At 49.7% G+C, this 5,704-nt stretch overlaps 1 long non-coding RNA gene across 3 annotated transcripts; it reads left to right on the top strand.

Annotated features, from left to right (window-relative positions):
- The first annotated feature begins 248 nt into the window (after positions 1 to 248).
- LOC106696452 lies at positions 249 to 5,431 on the top strand. Of its 3 annotated transcripts, none has more exons than XR_002828326.1 (5): positions 249 to 407; positions 1,088 to 1,168; positions 1,280 to 1,415; positions 1,602 to 3,449; positions 5,294 to 5,431. It is a non-coding gene; the product is annotated as an uncharacterized LOC106696452 (long non-coding RNA). The 3 variants fall into 3 exon arrangements; XR_002828325.1 differs by having other exon boundaries at positions 1,602 to 3,453; XR_001347400.2 differs by having other exon boundaries at positions 250 to 407; positions 1,602 to 5,431.
- Positions 5,432 to 5,704: the final 273 nt, after the last annotated feature.

Here is a 5,704-nt window from a genome sequence, read left to right as displayed (position 1 = left end):
CGGCCCCCGCGCCCGCCAGTCAAACCTAGTCGCTGGGCGGGCTGCCCGGCGCGGTGAGCCAGGCGGGCCGCCTCTCCCGGCGGCTGCGGGTCCTCCCGCCCCCTCTCCCGGGAGGGGTGGGCGGGGCCGCCTGCGGATTGGCCGCCGGGCTCTGATGGACAGCAGGGCTGTCCCGCCCCGCCTTTCTGGCCGCGCAGGGCTGGCCCACAGGCCGCAGACCCACGCTTGTCCCGCCCCTGCGGCCCGTGGGTCCGGCCTGCGAGGGTCTGGCCGTGGGGAGAAGCATCCCAGGCCGAGCAGCCCCTACGGGGCCTTTGCACCTGCGGCCCCGGCGGCCTGCGGCTCTGGCCTTGGCATCAGCCGCTGCCCGCCACCCCGCGCTCTCCGCGTCCGCGCGGTAGCACACGGTACAGGTCCTCCTTTAAGGCGCCCCTCCTGCAAATGCTCCCCTGCGCCTTGGCCTTCCCGGCCTGACTCCCTTGTTGTCCTCCTCTCACTCCGGCCGCTGCCTTTCAACCTCAGAAGTCTCCTGCGGGCCGGGTCCTGAGCCAGTTCCCAAGACGCCCTGACCTTTCCCGAGGCTTCACAGCCCGCCCCCGCCCTGACCCTGGCCCCCGCAGCGCCCCATCTGTGTCTCCCCTGCATCCCACTGCCTGCTCCACGTCCCCACTTTACAGGCACCTCGCTCCCTCCTCAAACTGCTCCTCTTACAGTCTCCACTTTCTTAGAACATGGCACGAAACTCTAAGGTGCTTAGGCCAAACCCTTGGGGGTGTTCTTGATTCCTCTCTGCCTCAACCCCACATCGAGTCCAGTTCATTCTGCTCTCAGGTATCTCCACTCCACCCACAAGCCCAAGGCCCATCTTTCTCACCCAAACTTGACCCTCTTTGGTCTTCTAAAGGAAATTAAATGATTTCCTAGCTCCAGCCTCAAACCCTCCGTGACTTCTCATTGCTCCTAAAATCCACACTCCCTACCTGGCCCAGCAAGTTCTGTGTGGCCCGGTCCCTTGCTCTCCCACTTCCTCTCTCACCACCTCCCCTTCACTCTCCATCTCCAGCCACAAGGCCTTTTTGTGTTACAGGTGGACCTCATCTTAGTGCACTTGACTTCATTGTGCTTCACAGGTGTTGTGATTTTTTACAAACCGAAGGCAAGACCCTCGGTGAGTCGCTTTATCATGATACCTGCTTTATTAAGGTGGTCTGGACCGGAACCTGCAATATCTCTGAGATATACCTGTATCTGAATAATTCATACTCTTTGTCTTCCTGAGGCCATTCTCTAGATTCGCCCCTGCAATCTAGCTGCCCCTGTCACAGAGAACTGCCCAAACCAAAGACATCTGAGATCACAGTGGAGCCGGACAACCAGAGATTGAGCCAAGCAGGATTATTTACCACATTTCAGAGGTGAGGCCCAGCAGAGCGTGCAGCAGGTGCCAGAGAAAGATCCCGGTCTCCTGGGATGTGTGTGTGTAGCAGTGACCGCTCAGGCAGCCCACCCAGCTGGGTGGTGATGGTGGCGCGCTGCCTCTGACTGTGTCTTGTTGTAGTAGTAACGTGTGTGTATGTGTGTTTTGATTCCCTCGAATGCAGCCCCTAATGAAGCTGAGTATTCAGCTGACGTCCAGTGCCTGGTGCTAGGAGGCTTCAGCCACCTGAGGAGGAGGCAAGCTGCTGAGATGGACTGCCACCTAGCGACAAGCCTTTAAAGTGGGAGGGAGGGAACTGAAGTTGACCTAATGCCGGACCCAGTGAGAAGAGCATACACACGTGTCTCACCTGATCCTCATAATTACAAAGGGAGTCAGGGATTATTGTCCCCAGTTTAATGATGAGGAAACTGAGACTTGGAGTTCTGTAACTTGCCCCAAGGCCACACAACTAACAAGAGGTGATTTGAACCCAAGTCTGTCTGACTCCATGCATTTGCTGCCTCAAAGAGAGCCACTGGCTTAAGTAGGTCAGTAGTCAGTGGGCATGGAGGCTAGCTGGCTAATCGGTGTAGGTGAGGGGAGGCCTTGGGTATGGCTGGCCCAGGGCACATAGAACTCAGAAAACATAAGTGCTCATAAAGTGTGGCTTGAGGTAGCTTGGGCTTAAGATGGTGCTGCCCCTGTCTGCAGCCCCTGAGCTTCGCTGTGTGGCCCTTGGTGGCATGAGTTGGGAAAAGAAGAGAAACCCAGCACCAGCCCTCCAGGAATTCATAGGCATTAAACAGACAAACACTTGTTATGTAAGGTAAATTGGGATGAGAGCTACAGAGGAAAAGAACAGAGGGCTATGAGATAAACATTAGAGAGCCCTACTTCAGATCTAGTAGGTAAGGAGGACCACTCTAGGACCGAACAAAGGCCCAAAGGATGTGAGTAGATGGCCAGGTGAATTTTTAGGGGTAAGAAAGTACTTTCTAGAGGTAACAGCATGTACAAAGGCCCTGAGGTTAGAAAGAGCTTAGTGGATTGAGGAATAGAAAGAAGGCTAGAGTTTACTAAGTAATGGGGGAGCACTTGGAGAGCATTTGAAGTAAGGAAGACAGGTGCGGGCTGAATGGGGACCCTCCCTGCCTATCTGACTTTGTCCATTTTTCTAGGAGGACCCCTCCTAAGTGCTGCAGCTCTCCTCGAGCTTCTTATGCCAACTTGGCAGCCTGTGGGCTGTGATGTACTTTTAAAGTCGGCTTTTCTATTTTCTGACGCTTCCATAATGCAGCTCATGCTTCCTTGCTTTTACTTGTGTTTTGGTCTCTGGGGCCGGGCCCCCAGGGGCTTCAGAAATGCCTGCCAACAGAAGCTCATATTTTCAGTCGGCTGCCAGGCCCTCCTTCAGGAAACAGGGCCCCACTTCCTCCTGGGACTTCTGAGCCAGCATCCCAGGCCTCAGGTGCCTCCCTCCACCAAAGCAGTTTCAGGAAAATCAGGGCGCTCAAAGGGTGTGGCTGATATGGGCTTTCCCCAGCTCAGCATATACTAGTATATGGGTACGTGGGTGTCATTGGCAATGCGTGCAGCTGCGCTGGCTGGGAGGGAGCAGCCTAGCACCCACTCAAGGCACATGCCCGTGACATCACCCAGGCTAGTCCTGCTTGGGCCTGTTTCTGCCAACACTCATGCTTCAATATGCCCGCCCCCCACCAATACCTGTGCCTGAGGTCTGGGGAGGTGTCTCAGCCCACATGACCCTCTGGCGTTGTGGGCCTGACCTCCCAGGTATTCACTTACTAAACATTTAGAACAGTACTTAGCATATAGTAAGCCTAATAGAACAGCTGTACTCACATTGTCTCATTTACTCCTCATTGAGGTAAGTACTCTCATTATCCCCATCCTACAGATGAAAAACCAACACACGGAGAGATATGTCCAAAAACACAGCTAGGAGGTGGCAGAGATGGGATTCAAACCCAGGCAGCCTGGCTCGAGTCAATTATGTGTTACCTCCCATGTAGGTATGAACATTCTATTATATATCCTCACCCCTTTGCATAATACCCATACCCGCTTTCTATTTTTAGTTATTTGGTGAAGTGCTGTCACAGGTTGAGTTTCTTTGGGAAGCAGATTCTACAGAGGTTAGTGTGCAGAATGTTTATTAGGGAGTGCCCTTGGCTGGGATCAGCACTCTGGAATGGAGCTCCGGTGGCGCAGTTGGTTAGCGCGCTGTGTAAGGAAGAGGCACAGGGAGAGTCCCCAGGGAGCCCTGGCCAAATGGCTCTCTGCTGCTGAGGTGACCTTAGGGAGCTGACAGCACTCTCAGCAGTTGGGGCAATAAGTGCTTCCTTGTTGGGGAATCTGGGTGGTACACATCACTGTGCCCACCACAAATGTATTCTTTTCCAGCCCTTTAAAAAAATTTAGGGTACTTAAAGGGCAAAAATATTGTAGTACAGAAATGGGGTTTGCAGTTATAAAAGAACTATAGTATGGTTAATATGGGTTAACATAGCTCCTGTGACTGAGAATCAGATGTAGCTGAGCTTCTTCGTAGCCAAAGCAAAAATTCTTTCTATTCTGATAACTAATAACTTAGGGGAGAAAAATTCTCCTAGGGATAAACTATAAAAGAAGTTTCTCATATGGACACTTATTTGTTTGAAATAGTGGAGAATGTTCTCAACAAATTTACAGCAAATGCTGCCAGTTTGTTTCTGGTAATAACCTTGAATAAATATAGAAGGTATAATATAACGGTATAGCTTAGTGGAGCCCCTTCCACCATTGATTTATAGATTGGCAGTGTCTAATTTGATCCATACATAAAACTTTATCCCTTTTCTTTAAAGTAATCTTTAAATTTTACTCAGTAGTTTGTTAGATGTCTAACCAGCCCTTCTCAAGGGTTTTTGAGCCAGCCTGCACCTTGGTGTACAGCCAGTACTTACTTAGTACGTACTCACCTCAGTGCACCTTGAGCTCCACCCCACCTTTGGTCTAGGCTCCTTGACCTCTGGCCCCAATATCTATCTATGCCTCCTACTTAGTTGTTGGACCTGACACTTCTTCGGTGATGTCCTGCTTTCCTCCTCACCTGGAATGTACTCTCAGCCCCTTAAGAACCTCATGTTTTCTATCATTCAAGGCAAAACGAGGCCTGGCCCAGCCACTTCCAGGGACTCTGCTCTCTCTGCAGACCCTTCGTTGCCTCTGCTGATGGGTCTCTATACTGGGACCCAGAGAGGCAGGAGAGCTGGGCTCCAGATGTACCTTCTTCAGGGAGGTGGCAGGGATATGTAATTGCTTCACTAAAGGAAGAGAAGGGGAGAGTCCTTGCTAGCCACTGGCCCAGGCCAGGGCAGACCTATTTTTCTGCTTTTCTCCTAACAAATACTCCTGGTGCCTCCTCTATAGCAGTAACACAGCAGAGATGGATCAGACCAAGTTTCCACTCCAGTAGAGTCACAGAAATGCCAAACAGGACAGTTCATTGTGATAAAGGCCCCTGGAACCTTGAGAAGGGACACAGACCTTACCTGACCTAGCCCTTTTATGGCTGAGGGGTTGGAGAAAAGTGAGAGACAGAGTATATGCCTGAATATATGGCAGGTCCAAATATAAGGTGATCACTTGTTTTTCCAAAAATGTCACTTCAGGTGTTCTGTGGCTTTTTTGCAACTAAAATATAAACATTTTTAGAGATGCAGGATTCAAATGACCACATATAAGTTTTAGTTACACATATCTTAAATCACATATTATTTGAAACAATATATTGTGAATGTTACTTTCTTGCTCTTACTTTTGCAGTGATAATGTTCGAACTCTTTATATGAATCTTTCATTTCTTTGTAGAAATCACTAGAGCCACTTTTGAGTCATCTAATTTCTGAAGCACATCACTTTGCTGCCTTCTAAGTTGAGAGAGAGCACTTTTGAAAAATCAACTTTACTGAGAAATAATTTACCTATAATAAAATGCATCCATTTCAAGTGTAAAGTTTGGTGAGCTTTGGCAAATGTATACCACCCAATCAAGATGTAGAACATTCCCCTGCCCCCGATTTGGCCATCACTAATCTACTTTCTGTTACTACAGATTAGTTTTGCCCATTCTAGAATTTCATATACATGAAATCCTTAGTATATGCACCATTGTGTCTAAGTCCAGCATAAAGTTTTGGAGATTTGTACACATTGATGTAGAGAGAATACTTTTTGAATTATGTGATGCTATCACTGGGAATTTTAACTAAGCCTTTTTGT

Source organism: Myotis lucifugus, unplaced genomic scaffold (genome assembly GCF_000147115.1).
Source record: "Myotis lucifugus unplaced genomic scaffold, Myoluc2.0 scaffold_16, whole genome shotgun sequence".
NCBI classification, from domain to species: domain Eukaryota; kingdom Metazoa; phylum Chordata; class Mammalia; order Chiroptera; family Vespertilionidae; genus Myotis; species Myotis lucifugus.
Note: the sequence above shows the minus strand (reverse complement) of the source record. Positions and strands in the feature narration are given on the sequence as shown.